This window comes from Borostomias antarcticus, assembly GCF_949987555.1.
Source record: "Borostomias antarcticus genome assembly, chromosome: 5".
NCBI classification, from domain to species: domain Eukaryota; kingdom Metazoa; phylum Chordata; class Actinopteri; order Stomiiformes; family Stomiidae; genus Borostomias; species Borostomias antarcticus.
The window spans coordinates 30,178,753-30,194,957 of record NC_140238.1 but is presented as its reverse complement, the minus strand read 5'-3'; positions in this window follow the sequence as shown (position 1 = coordinate 30,194,957).

Genomic DNA, 16,205 nt, shown 5'->3' with positions numbered 1-16,205 from the left:
TAAGTTCCATCCCTGTCCTAGCTCTCATTGTATCATGTAAGATGTATATCACAATGCCATGCTCAACTGTTTCAGGAACATACGTTATCACAATTTTATATTAATGATTTGGCCTCCCCTCTACCAAAGGTCATTAAGCACTCTCTTTGCAATCTTGTCTGCTTTCTCATTACCCACCACACCAACATGAGCAGGGACCCACCAAAATTGAACATTAATCTCCACAAAACTGAACAGGAAATCACACACAGTATTTGGCCCATGATCTAATCTATTTAAACCATATCCATCTGCTACTGTATGAATAGTCCAAACACATCCATTACCTTTTCATTGTTGAAAACATTCACAGCAATCAAACAGCAACTTTGTTGAAGGTTGTTCCACCCCAGATCCCAATGTGCCAGTGACAGAAAGTGTGAAGCAGGTAGATTTTATGCTGATCACCTGGCCTATTAGGACTAATTAACTTGATGTCAATCACCTGGGACTCAGGCTCAGTCAGGAGCTGTGTTCGGAATCGCTCCCTATTCACTATATAGTGCACTATATGGGGCGTCAGCCATTTTGTTTGTAGTGTCCGAATTCTCCACGGAATTTCCGTTCCCTATATAGTCCACTATTTATTACCCGCAATTCACCTTGATTTCCAGGGAACAGCGCATGTACCCTACGTTTTCTCAGTTCCATAGGTAGTTCATGGTGAACCCCATATCGGGAATAGGGAGTGATGGAACGAGGGAGCGATTCCCGAACACAGGGCTTGCTGGGAGTAGCTCAGAACTGTATGCGTATCTGATATCCATTGCCTATATTGCACTCTTATTTGGGGAGGGATCAGTTTGTGACTGGTTAGGGCCACCTGTGGGAAGGATAGCAAGAGTATGTGTCTTGCGGCCAGTTTAAAACTCTGGTACTAGCCTACAGTACAGGGCAATGAACGGAACAGCTCCCTCCCACCTCCAGGACATGGTCAAACCCTACACCCTCTCCTGACCACTACAGAAGCTCCCAATGCCACCACGCCTGTCGTTGACAGACAGGTCATGACAGTGACTTCGGGGGTCACCCACCCACCTTTTATATGTCACCTTTTATAAGTCCTTGCGAGGGAAATTGTGTTCAGGACATTATGTTTTATACTTAATAATACTTTATTCTCTATTTCTATTAACAGTATTCTAACTTCAAACTTCATACTAAGGGATGTTCTGTGGTATTTTCAGTTGCCCCCTGCTCCTAGACTGATGAAAGAGCATTGTGTTAGACAGTTGCTTCTTCAATGACACAGCTGAGTGCAGGGCAGATAACATTCATTGAGTATCGGGAAGTGAGAGACAGACACACAAACTTCACCATGTTTCATTTTAATGAGGTTAGTTTGATTTTTTATAGCGGGGCTGCCCATATATGGTACCATTTTCCTGTTGTTGCTTTTGTGGACGGGTATTTCTCATCCGAGCAAAGACACCTGCATGCTTTGCTTTTCACACGTCATGTGAAATACTGTATAGAAGGCTATCACTGCCAACTGTTCATCACACTTCTCCGCAGATGCAATCTGGTGTCTGTTCTGAATTGTCCTCTGGCCAGAGCACCGTTATTAAAGTTATCTTCTTACTCCGAAGTTCACCGGTGTGTTTTTGAAGTTCTTACCCTTTTAAAATAATCCACTACGTCCTTCTGAAGCGATCTCTTCCACGTGCACGGCAAAGGAGAGAGGTACGGTGAGATACCTCACTCAAGCACTTTGAGCTGCATTTATTTAAGATGCATTTATTTTGATGAAAGGTGTGATTGTGCGGAGTGTGTGCCTGTTCTGGGGGACAGGAGAGAACCCTCTTTCTGAGAGGATGGGGAGGCAATAACATAGATAAAGAACAGCTGGGAGGGACTGATGATGTCACTTTGGGGTCTGGTACTGAATATCTGTTTGTGTCTCTGGAATACACCTTGTATGTTTCCAGTACTGTGGAGGTTAGACATACCTGTAAGCAATTAGGCAATAACAATTAAGTCTTTGAGCCTGGAGGTGTGTGTGTGTGTGTGTGTGTGTGTGTGTGTGTGTGTGTGTGTATGTGTGTGTGATAGATAGATAGATAGATAGATATATAGATAGATAGATAGATGGATAGATAGATAGATCCTAAGGCTCCTAATTGGATGTCTTTCGGACGTTCCCAAAAAGACATCTAAAAGACGTCTTTCAGACGTGTCTTTGCTCAGTGGGTTGGCTGGTAGCGCTTGTGAACGTCAGTGGCGTGTTGATCGAAGCTCAGGTTACAGTCAAGGGTGAGTCTGAGGTATTTGTAGCGCTCCACCACCTCAACAGCCTCATTACTGACGCAGGTGGGGTTTGCGGGCGGAGTCGAGGCCTGTGCTCTTCGTGCCGGGGCTGTTGTTCTATTGTCTCGGTTACGTAGCGCTGTAGGTAATTGTTCATGCACCTTTGTGTGAAATAGGAGATGGAGTCTTGATAATGTTGGAATATCGTACATCATCACCGCTGACACACCAGGCCTCTCCTGCACATAATGATCGAGCAGCATCCAGAAGCCCTTAAGCAAACACAGAGTGCTGTTCACAGTCAGACCTGGACCAAAGATTGCCTGACTAAACTACAGGTCACTTCTCCATTCCCAGCTTCTAATGTGGCTCTCACAGAGAGAGGGAGAGGGAGGGAGAGAGGGTAAGAGAGAAAGGAAGATAGACAGAGAAAAAGAAAAAGAGAGAGAGGGGGGGGGGATGAAAAGAGAGAGAGAAATATAGCTTTTAGAGTGGGTAATTGGATGCCTGTGAGAGACCTCCTCGGCGGTGCTTGACATTTGTGACTGTGAGAAATACGAGCTAGCTGTGGTATGAAAGCAAAGCAACATAATTGAGTTGTGGAATTGTTTCATTAAATAGGAAGGATTGTGAAAAAGGGCCCTGGGTCTGTTTCCCTACCCACACTGTCTCAATAATACAAGTCTAGCTCCAGACTATTAGGCTGTGTGTGTGTGTGTGTGTGTGTGTGTCATCATGCCTTAGTGATTGTGTTGTTCATCCTGAGGTCTATATGAAACCTTGAGACTGACACCATTATAGAGCAGTATAGCGCAACACTGCTATGAGTGTCTTTATATGGACATGACGTGTCTATTTTCCATTCAGCCTTGTGGATAATCAGGGTTAACACACACACACACACACACACACACACACATGAGCACACACACACACACACACACACACACACGCGCGCACACACATAGCATAGCAGGAAATGCATACTGTAGCTGAAATGCATAGCACGAAGCATGTTAGCTACTTCATTATCAACCTGATACTTGAGGTCATGAACATGCGATATGCATTTCAGTGTGTGTCTGTGTGTGTGTGTGTATGTGTGTGTGTATGTGTGTGTGTATGTGTGTGTGTGTGTATGCATTTCAGTATGTACTGTATCTGTGTGTGTATGCATTTCAGTGTGTACTGTATCTGTGTGTGTGTGTGTATGCATTTCAGTGTGTACTGTATCTGTGTGTGTGTCTATGTGTGTGTGTGTATGCATTTCAGTGTGTACTGTATCTGTGTGTGTGTGTGTGTGTGTGTGTGTGTGTGTGTAGACGCACGCTGAAGGGATGTCGGATCAACCCGTCTTCATTGGAGGACCTTGATTCCTGCCATGATCTCTGGCACTCCCACTCCTCACAGGAAGTGGAGTAAATGGAGGAACAGCACACATAACCCTGTGCAGCAAAGCGTGCGAAGAGGCATGCTTACAAAGCCAATCCTGCTCCCCCTAGCACCTCCTGCTCCCCCTAGCACCTCCTTCACCCCCTAGCACCTCCTTCACATGCCCGGTCTGTCCACCGAAGCTGTGGATCCAGGATCGGACTGTTCAAACACCAGGAGACTCACAAATAAGAGAAGATGGTCATCATCGAATCGATGGACAACCATAAGCAAGTAAGTGTGTGTATGTGTGTGTATCTGTGTGTGTGTGTGTGTGTGTGTGTGTGTGTGTGTGTGTGTAAAGTGTGGTTACTGTAACAAATAAATTGCTAATGCTATAGTCATTGTTGATTCATGAATGTCAGGCTAAACACCGCCTAGAGTTCGTTTGCTTGAATAAAAGTCCACGGTTGCCTTTTACAGATTCATATTGAAAGGGAGGTTTAAAATATTCAAAAAACAAACTAAGGCTTACACACACACACACACACACACACACACACACACACACACACACACACACACACACACACACACACACAAAGGAACAACAGTGAAAAGACTAGGGCTTTGCTACCACTCCCACTGAAGCCTTGATTTGGAGTGATTTATTATCTATTCAAACTCTCAGAGGGTGCAGAGCTAGCAAGCCATTACGACATCATTAGTGATATACTGGGCTCAGCCATTAATACACGAGCGCACACACACACACACACACACACACACACACACAGAATTTGCTCTTACATGTATGATCTATAGGGCCATGGCTTGGACCGAACGCACACGCATGCACGCACACACACTTAGGCTATGTTATCAGCAGTTGAACCTGTATGTGTGTGAGGTATGTAGATACATTTTATGGTCAGGCTAATAGAGAACAGTTGAAGCTAGTCTTAGAGCAATTAGTCAGAGCTCTTGGAGATCACAGGAGCCAGTGTGTGTGTGTGTGTGTGTGTGTGTGTGTGTGTGTGTGTGCGGTGTGTGTGTGGTGTGTGTGTGTGTGAATGTTACGGAGAAAGCTTGAATAATTCACTCACCAGGTTGTAGCCTTAATTTAGAGTTTTAAAAAATTCAGCCGTTACATCTTCCTTTTTATTCATCACAGTTCTCTCATCTCGAGAGGAATGTCTGAACAGAGGAAGAAAGATGAAGGAGAGAAGCGTGAATGTGGAATCTGTCCTCGGGGAAAGACGTGATCACAAAACCCTCAAAATGGCGGCCGCATGAGCACGAGGCCAGGGGAGCCACAGAGAGGCTCTTTAATGGGAAAAACTTAACTTAAAATACTTTTTCATTTACACCTGATTTTTGCACTTTTGTGATGTATCATGCCAAAACTCGATGGGAAATATTATGAGATATATACATAATATTTCCCATTGAGTTTTGGCATGACACATCACATTATTTGCGGAGAAAAGCAAGTGCAAAAATCAGGTGTAAATGAAAAAGGGTGTATCCACAATGATAAATGAGGCCCCAGAGCTCTTCCAGCCTGAATTTGTAAAAGTTCACTGGCTTGGCCCTGGTTGATAGCCTGGTGTCGCCAGCCTGATCTTGTGAGCTCACATTCTATTTGTGCCAATCACAACCGTTTTTCTAATATGGGGCGGGTTTGATTAGATGATGGAACAGAGGAGCGCCGTAGAAGCATTTTCGCTGATTGGTTGCAGGTCTATCCAATTGCGTCCAGAGGCATTTTGATCTACGCCCGTTGGTAACGCCCCTTGGGAATCGGAAAGCAACTGAGTTTCCAGACCCTTAGCATTTTTGTGAATTGGGTCTGGGGAAGCCAGGCTACCTGGCTGATTCCTCAGTGAGCTCAGCTGTGCAGGATCACCCAGGTGTAAGCACTCAGCACCCCAAACCACAGCCTGAGCCATTAGCTCCAGCCTGAGCTAATGTTAGCAGCTAGCTAATGCTTTGGAGAGATTGTGCGATCCCCAAACTAAACAAATGCCATGTATATAAATGCGAAACTGCCTTGGTAGTTTAGAAGTTTAATGACTTTAAAGCTACATGAGATATCTCTGCACTTTGGCGGCCCCTCTGGTCGTGATAAAATCAGTACTGCGTTTTAAGAACCACACTTCCCACAATTCTTTGTTCTGCCTCCCCTCTCCCTAGTGCGTCTCTCTCTCCCTCCTATCTTCTAACCAGGTCCAGTGGATGCCCCACTGTCACCAGTAGACCACCCTGAGTCCGATAGATACCCCTGTGTCTGCTGCAGATGTCGTAGCAAATTAGTTAACACACACACACGCACACACAGACATACAACAGTCCACTTCCGGCCTTAGGCCTGGGTCCAGTACCCCCTTCCCCTCACCCTACCCCGGGTCCGTATCCTCTTCCTACCCCCACCCTACCCCTGACCCCTGCCTCTACCTGGACCCAGGCACACTCACACACACACTGACAGACACCAGTCCTGGGCTCAGATCCCCTTCCCCTCACCCTAACCCGGGTCCGTATCCTTTTCCTACCCCCCACCCTACCCCAACCCCTGCCTCTATCTGGGCCCAGGCACATTTATGCACACACAGACATCGCCTCGCTGAGAGGGGTCAGGGAAGAATTTTTACAGCTCACTTATCTGGCCCCCGGGTGATTACTGTTTTTTTTGCTTCCCTCTGGAATATGTAGGGGTGGGATGTCTGCCCACCTCCCTTGTTCTCTGTAAAGCGCATTGTGTTGCCTCTGGGTATGAAATGCGCTATATAAATAAAGCTTTGATTGATTGATTGATTGATTGATTGAATTCCCCACTCACTCGCTGTAATGATGGGAAAAATATGATAAACGTGCGTGGAGCAGACTGGGTTGAAAGATTGTAGCTACTTAAATGGACTTTCTGGAAGGATGGCTTCAATGCAGGTAAATACCAGTCTTCTTTCTTTTATGTGCAAGTTGATAAATTCGCGGGACAAAGTGTTTGTTGTCTTCCTGATATTGTGACACACAAAACACGTCACTTCTGCTTCCACCACAAGACTCGTGGCCTAACTGGGGCTGCGTTCCGAATCGCATACTTCTACTTCTTACTACCAGTACCTACTACAGCTGCCCTTAGAAAGTATGTACTTTGCAAGCAGTAGGCATCCAATTGGGACATACTACCTTGTCATAACATTGCGCCTTGAAATTTGCCCACATCCGTCGCTGTCCATAACGCGACATTCGTCTACAGCTGTCATGACTCGCACATGTGATGCAAATTTCCACTGCGCACAGGATTGTGGGTCAGAATCGCCCAGAAAAGCCTGCTGGCTTGCATACTGCAAAATATGACCGGATGTAGTAGGACATCCTGGTATTTTTGCCAAGGTGAATATTGAACTATAAAAAAGTTATCTTTGATCTTTAAAGATGGAACAAGCAGACAGATGGATTTTCTGTTACGATACTTGGTGTTTTATTGGTAAACCAAACAAACGCGTCATCCCGGGTTAACTGCAGTCAACTGAAGCAATGAAGGATAACACACAAATCTACCATTTGGACAATGACGTATTGACACAAGATGATTGGACAATCAAAAGGGTGATCTGATGTTTGTGGTGCTGAAAGCTGGCTCCTATCTTGGCTTGTCTTGACCAGTCGCCATGATCTTAGATCAACAGAGGTTTGCTTAAGCGCCCAGCTACCTGAATCAAAGTCCAACTAATCTTGTAACCTCAGCAGAATCAGGAAAATAGGCCTTAGCCTATAATATCTAATAATGTATGACATTATACAATTTAATACATTATAGCACATCATTAAGGACCAAAAACCATAACAGTAGCTCAATCTTGTTGTAATTAAGATATATGCTGAAAAATATATTTTTCCATGGACAGATTTAGCTATACAAACACTAATTTCACATGCGTTTTCATAGTTAGCCCAGTAACGTTAATCAGTGGAGCTCAAGCTGAAGTTAATGTGAATTCTACTCAGGAATGTAAGGAATGTGAGTATGTCAGGTTTATCAATGTAGCCTATAGCAACATCAGACCGCCACATCACCCCGGATATTATTTGGCAACTGGAAACCTTTTGGCATGACAGTTGCCACAGAAGAAGTGTGTGGAAAAGCCATGTTGTTTCATTAAGTGTCACCTGTTAAGCCTTGGATACACTAGGAGACTTTCACAATCTTAACAGATTATGAAATGACTGGGAGTGTACACAGTAGACGACTGGCTTCTGATGATTTTTGTATGACAACTGAAAAACTGGGTATCACACATTTAATGACTGGACGAGTTTACACTACACGATTGCGTCCAGAATCTGCTAAAAAATATCAAACATGTTAGATATGCTCTGACTCGCTCCGACTCGGATCGGGAGAAGTCTGTTCTCATCATACACTTGCCGATTTAAATCTGTACCCCTCATACACTTACAGATTTCTGTGCTAAATTGCCACTCCGACTATCCCCAACTAGTGCAGACTGCTGCTGACTAGGACAGACTCGGCAGGATTGTGAATCGTGTATAAAATTGGGCATAATATCTTGTAGTGTATCCTCAGCTTTAGAGAGGTGGACCGGCTATCCTGCATACACTGCTCAGGAAGGGTGTGTGCGCCCGTGCGCGCGTGTGTGTGGATAGAATAGATATTCCACAGGGATTCCACACGACAACTGGATGTTTACAAATTAGTACCAGACTATATTTGAAACCACATGCTGTATGTGATTCCGTGTCAGGATGCATAAGGCTGGCTATAACGCACACCCACCATGTCATATTCATTTCTAGAACTATGGAGCATCACTGGAATCAGAATGACAATATATAATCTCAGACATACACACGTTTCCCCAAGATATACAGGATGGTGCTACTCAACATCGGCAATGCACACAGGTAAGAAACGGTAACAGAAACGTAGTTTCACGTTCATCAAAACAGATTTTTATTTTCAGTTAAATCTATCAATGAAGGGGGTAAGTTAAACGATTTTATTTGCACATTTCTAAAATCTCCATACATAGAGAAGCAATTATTTTGCTGAAATGGGCCTCTACCATGCAAAGCAACCAGGGAGCTGAGCGAGCAAACCGCTGACTAGAGGCCTAGAGACAACACAGGCCGGTGATATACCACACGTAATACCACACGTACACCCAAATCACTCACTACAAGCACACTGCAACCAAGGTGATTAGGGCACTCTAAATAGCATGCACTAGGGTTTTTAGGAAAGGCCCTCACACACACTCAACCTCTCCCTATTAACACGGCCACGCCACCTGCAAACTCCACCACGGTTGGTTTGTCTGGATCAAAATGAACAAAAATACACAAAACTAAGAGCACAGCACAGGGAGCATAATGATCTCAACTCTTTAAACCTTCCCTATGGTTGGGGGTGTGGGGGGTGTGTGTGTGGAGTGCAGGTGTGTCTGATTGCCTATTACCTGATTACCTATCTGATTACCTTCAATTAACTCCTGATCATCCTGTGAGGGGGGCGGGTCATACAAACCAAGCAAGGACCCGTGTTCTCTACCTGTCACATGTCCTCGATTTCATGCTGAAGGAGAGACTGTTGGAACAGTAGATAACACAGGGACAGGAAGTCCAACACACCAGGGCTGCGTTCCGAATCGCATACTTCGACTTCTTACTACCAGTACCTACTACAGCTGCCCTTAGGAAGTACGTACTTTGCAAGCAGTAGGCATTCAATTGGGACATACTACCTTGTCATAACATTACGCCTTGAAATTTGCCCACATCCGTCGCTGTCCATAACGCGACATTCGTCTACAGCTGTCACGACTCGCACATGTGACGCACATTTCCGCTGCGCACAGGATTGTGGGTCAGAATAGCCTGAAAAGCCTGCTGGCTTGCATACTGCAAAATACTACCGGATGTAGTAGGACATCCTGGTATTTTTGCCATACTGCATGTGGCATACTATGTATTGGGACATACTACATCCTGTTTTGGCATACTATATAGTAGGGTAGTATGCGATTCGGAACGCAGCCAAGACCTCCTGGTTTTCTGTGACATTCCCTTTCTCCTTTCCTGTTGTTGGATATGTTCCTGTCCCATCTGGAGACTAGCTACCACTCTGAGAGAGTGTGGTGTAGCGGTTAAGAAGTTAGAACTATGGAAATATGACTATGACTAGGTATAATTTATGATTATACCTCGGTTATCACAACTATGAAGGAAAATGGATTTAATACATTAAATCAACTCGTATGGGGCACCACCCTGTTCTGTACAGGGAAACAGATAACCTTTATCAATAGTCTTATCAATCAGTCTGAAAGAGGAGGTCTTGACTCAAGCAAGTGACCTAGAGACCTGTTGGTGACGCTACAACGACGTGATCAAAGCGTTTAAAATGTATTGAAGTATACTAATCAATTATCAAGATAATATGAAAACACACAATTCAATAATAGATGGCAGTATGGAACAAATGTGGCAGTATGGAAACAAAGCAGAAAGGAAATGAATGATATAAGATCGCAGCCTGTCCTAATTCTCTAAACTCAACAGAGCTGTGCAGCTCTCGTTGTAGAGTCTCAAAGACGCACGTGACCGGTGTTGTTGGGTTTGGTACAGGGCGTCGCACGCCGGCTCTTCCGTCGATGCAGCTTCGCGGCTAGGCTGTTTGGCGAACGTTGGGAGTCGCAGAGAGTCAGAGTTCAGACTTGGCACTCAAAGTACAGAGTCTATTCCGGCACTGTTTGGTGTACAGCCAACCGAAACGGTTCAGAATTAAGTTGCAAAAGTCTCACTGCTCATGCCGAGAGGGTGGATCCTAGAACAGCTGTGGATAAATGTTTCAGCAGATACTCAGCGCGTCGACTCGCAGGTACCTCACAGGCTGTTTCCTTGCTATTCCACGGAGACAAAGTTATTTTCTTTAATGGCACACGGGATCCGTGATGTTACGGTAACACAAAGAAAACAAGAACACAAGAGAGAGAGAGAGAGAGATGTCGTTCCATTAACTATATACCTGGCTATGAGAAGGGGGTTGGTCTTGTTGAGACCAAGGTGGGTGATTGGCTGTTTTTCCCGCCAGGAGGGCGTCCTTTCGTACCTCCGTCAGTATCAGAGGGACTAACCCACAATGAATAAACACTCTCACTCCAATCGTTTGAAATCCCTGAGCATTTGATCTCATTTACAACACATTGGAAAGACATCAGGAAGGATGGCATATTCATATTCAGTACGTTAGCGGGAGTAAATAAAGTCCAAACGAGACATCTTTAATCACACCCACATGTTGTATTTACCGTTTTAATACTCCCCTGAGCCCGTTCGATCCCCAGCTCCTGTTCATTCACAGGCATGCTCTACATTATAGAATAAACAATTGTACTTGGGGAATATTCAGTTTCATGATTGAAATATCAGTTTACTCTGCATTTTGATCTCAGTACATTGGTGTTCTAGAATGTTGTTAGAGAGAGAGAGGGTGAAGCGAACAACGCCTCCTTACACTCCAGTCCTTCGTAAAAGAGGGAGACTCATCGGTCTCTTTCCTGCCTTTCCTGTCTCCCAGGGTCTGTGGACAGAGGCCCCCTAGATCAAAGGTGTTAGAGCCGTTTCTCACTTTTAGTGTCCTCACTCAGAAGAGGGGGTGATCGGTGTGGAATGTCTTATCTTTGGGTCCATCCGGCTCTGCCTCATCACAGACCGTGGCCTTTGTAATGTATGTTTTTATTTTTTATTTTTATTTTTTTTACTGCGCATGGCCCCTCCTCTACAGCGGGATGTAGATGGTGGAGCGGTGTAGATGCAGAGAAGAAAGAGAGAGAAAGAAAGAAAGCAAGAATAAAGAAAGAAAAACAAAAGAAAGAGAGAGACAGGACAAAGGATGACAAGCAGCAAAAAAGGGAGTCGGTAAACAGACACTGGGTGTCTGCTTCCAGCAGGAGCAGACAATGGTGTGTGTGTGTGTGTGTGTGTGTGTGTGTGTGTGTGTGTGTGTGTGTGTGTGTGTGTTTGTCTGCACTTTTAGTCCAAGATGGATGCGCCTCCGAAGACTACTTAGCCACTTTCGTAATTGGACAGGCAAGTCAAGAAGGAAGGGAGAGACAGAGAAGAGAGAGATTAGGAAGAAAGCAGCACTCTAAAAGCACAGTTTCAACAGAACGATGGTTCCCTCTGTCCCTTCCTTCCTTTAAAGTGAGCAGTGTCAGACAGAGGGGCAGGCTGGGAGAGAGTCCAGCCAGGAGGGGGCAGGAGAGGAGGGGAGGACGGGGGATAGGAGAGGAGAGGTGGGGGTGAGTAGGGGTGAGAGGAGATGATGGGTTTGAAGGGCAGGAGAGGGGAGAGGGGTTGAAGTAGGTGAGGAGGAAAGAGGCCTGGGTGAGGGCTGAAGGGGTATAAAAGAGAGGAGAGGTATAGAAAGGTAGCACAAGAGAGGAGAGGTATAGAACGGAAGTAGAGGAGAGATATAGAAAGGTAGTAGGGGGTATTGAAAAGTAGCAGAAGAGAGGAGGAGTATACTGTAGTGTAACAGGAGGGGCATGACCTCATGCTCCTGTCAACCGGACATTGGACAGTCCAAACCACCACGGTCTGAGCAGGGGCCCCAATCCCCAGGGGCCACACAGCCGAATGGAGGACTGTTGCACTGATAGACATTCAACTACCCCCTTCCTCTGGACGGGGCCATTAAGTCAAAAAACTAATCTGAGTTCATTCCAGGGTGCCTGTGTCAACAGACTGACACCCGAGACCAGGAAAACTGATGTTCATGGCTGGTGAGAGGATTGACTAAAATGGGTTTGTTCAAAACATTGGGAGACTGAATGGGATTTGAATCAGTCTCTTCCTAGGTGAAGGAACTGGAGTGTGAAAGCCTTACGATGGCCCCTACCGTCTCTCCCTCCCACTCCCTCCTTCTCCCTCTCTCTCTCTCCCTCCCTCGCCCTCTCTCTCTCTCCCTCTCCCTCTCTCTCTCATTTTCAACATTCCAGAGCACCATTGTACTGAGGTATGAATCAAATCTGGTTAAACTGCATAAAACTGCATGGAACTGAGTTATTCCCCAAGTGAAATTATTTATTCTATACTGTGAAGCATATCAGTATGAGTAACATGGTCCTGGAACCGAATGGGCTTGGGGAAATAATGAAATTCTGAATGCAACATGTTGGTGTGATTAAACTTATCTGTTTCCCTGACCAGAACAGGGTGGTGCCCCATATACGAGTTGATTTAATGTATCAAATACATACTGCTCATTCCTCCTCGTGATAACCGCGGAATAATCATAAATTATACCCAGTCATATAGTCATATTTCCATAGTTCTAACCCTTAGAATGCTACAATAGAAGGGAAGTAGGAGAGGAGGGGTATAGAAAGGAAGTAGGAGAGAGGAGGGGTATAGAAAGGAAGTAGGAGAGAGGAGGAGTATAGAAAGGAAGTAGGAGAGAGGAGGAGTATAGAAAGGAAGTAGGAGAGAGGAGGAGTATAGAAAGGAAGTAGGAGAGAGGAGGAGTATAGAAAGGAAGTAGGAGAGGAGGAGTATAGAAAGGAAGTAGGAGAGGAGGTATAGAAAGGTAGAAGAGAAGAAAGGGTATGAGGCAGCGTAGTAATTAATGCCCCTCATTAGTCAGCAGAAGTTAGTCTGGCACGACGCTCTACTCCCAATTAATAATCCTTTATTTCCTAATTTTTTCAACTCATTAGGAAAAGTTCCACACTTCCACACACACACATGCACACACACACGCACACACACACGCACGCACACACACACACACACACACACACACACACACACACACACACACACACACTGCGGGGACTGCACTGCACCCAATTAATTCACTGACGTAATGAGAGTAGCTGAGAGAGGAGCGGAGTCTGTCATACACCACTGACCACAGAACCTCTCCCATCCTCTCTCTCCTCCTCTCCCATCCTCTATCTCCTCCTCTTGTCTGCCCTTCCCTCCTGTTTCCTCACCTCCTAGTTTGAGAATGTTGGAGAGAATGTGTGTGTGTATATGTGTGTCTGTGTGTGTATTCATGTGTATTTATCTGTGTGTGTGTGCGTGTCTGTGTGTGTGTGCAGGGGTTAAATTGGGATGTGGGGGCCCTGTGTTAGCGGGGTTGGCATGGGTGCGCATGGGTGCGCGCAGTGGCAGCGGTGATAAATCAGTCATAAATATCAAATATCAAGCCTTTGGTGATCTATCTTTGGAATGAAAGTATTCTCGATTAAACATAATTCTAACACTTTGCTTCTCAATCCTATATGCTGCGCAGCTCCATCCTGTGCTGCTTCACTCTATACTGCTGGTTTGAACGACTCACTCCGAGAATTATAATAAAAGACACACAAAAAAACACTGTAAAGTTCATCAAACTAAACCTATGATGGATTAAGCCATATCAGATTCATATATCAGATTCAGCCTGGTCTCACTTGGCAGACTTCAGAATTCAACGTTTGTCCATCGCCTCCAAACGTCATTTCTAGACGGCATCATACAGTTATGAATAGCTTTTTGATTGGTTGTTCTCAGAGTTTTGTGGTTGGTTGTTCACATTGGAACACGTGATAGAAGAGGGGTATACATTTGAGATTATTGGCCTAAAATCAAAGGTACCTGTTGTCGTCATTGCACGTGACCTACCGTTTTCCAGGAAGTAAGAAATTATATACTTTGAAAAAAGATTACAACAAAAGTAGAATTTTGTAATTTTGGCATACATCGTTGAATAGATGAACACTATGACCAATTATGTGAACCAAAATGGAACAGAATGCTTTTTTCATTTCAGTGCGACTTTAATCTACTGTTGGCTTTTGGCGTTCTTCTTCTTCTGTTGCTCTGCGTTGTGTAATTTTGTATAAGCCTTAATAAAAGTTGCAGCACCATCTAATTATGAACCACGATGTTGATAGCCTTCTTTGTTGTGATAGTATTGATAAAATCACCCCAACACGGGATTGGAAGCGGCAAACAATGATTTATTGGACAGAACTTAAAACTCACATGGAACAGTCCCTGTCTCTCCCTGTCTCTGCTGTTGGAGCTGTGGGTCGAAGATGAGGCCTCTTGTCTTCTAGCCTACTCCCCCGCTTGGTGGAATCCAACGGGCACCGCAGGTCTACCGCATTCACAATCAAAGTCTCAAGGTTAACCCAAGACATTAAATAGGAATCCTTGCTCAACCCCTACTCCTATCTTAAGGCCTAGTGAAGCAGATTGGCTCCTTGAAAGGACGCTTGTTCACAACTGGCCTGTCAGTCACAATCTGAAGTCTTAATTTTACCAGCTTATCACATAACTTATATAGTGAGTTATAAGTTGGACGTCCCGGAGAGGGGCCCTGCTGTGGCGCCCTGGCGCCCCGAGGTGACCTTCTGACCCACGGCCCCAACCCAGCTGTCTCCTATCCTTCCACTGCACATTCCAGACATGAGTTTAAGCACACAAACAAGCCTTACCACATAAAGAAGCATTACATTGACTTTAAGACTCTGTGGACTTTTACCTATATTCTTCACTACACAACTGACTGGTTGACAAACGAAAGTGAAGCAGACCCAGGCCAGTGAAAGTGATGACGCATCATTTTAAACTTGGAAAAAAACAGTAATTAAAATGTATTGTGATTTATTTTCATCATCATCATCATCATCATCATCATTATCATCGTGAACATGAAATGGCTGCATTCTGTTAACAATAAAGATCGAGAAAGAAATTAATCAAGATATTGTAGATGCGCCAGGGTTGAGCTCTGGCTGATGATGTTTGGGAATCTATGTGCCGGGCCTGAGCCCCGTGTTTGTGTGTGTGTGTGTGTGTGTGTGTGTGTGTGTGTGTGTGTGAGAGAGAGAGAGAGAGAGATTAAGGGCAATCAGAGATTCCTCCCCTGGCGTTTTCATTGATTTTTGCTCTGTTCACATTAATTTGCTGCTGGCAAGGAGCAAAGATGGCCAGATTGAGATTGGGTGTGTGCGTGCATGCGTGCGTGCGTGCCTGTGTGTGTATGTGTGTGTGTGAGAGAGAGAGAGTGAGAGAGATAAAGAGGGAAACAGAGAGGGAGAAAGTGAGAGAGAAGGAGATGGAGGAGAGTGAGTCAAGAATACACGGTGAAAGTATTAATACTTTCACAATTTTCATTAAAATGGATCTGAGAAATCTTAGGAGCCGAATGTGTACATGTGTGTGTGTGTGTGTGTGTGTGTGTGTGTGTGTGTGTGTGTGAGAGAGAGAGAGAGAGAGAGAGAGAGAGAGATAAATAGAGGGAGAAAGTGAAAGAAAGAGGGAGAGAGATAGAGATGGAGGAGACAGAGTCAAGAATACACTGTGAAAGTATTAATACATACTTTCACTTTTTTATTATAATGGATCTGAAAGATCTTAGGAGCCATGTGTCAGTGCGTGTCAGAGTGTGCATGTGTGTGTGTGAGTGAGAGAGAGAGAGAGAGAGAGAGAGAGAGAGAGGAAGTGCGAGAGTGTGTGTGTATCCAGAC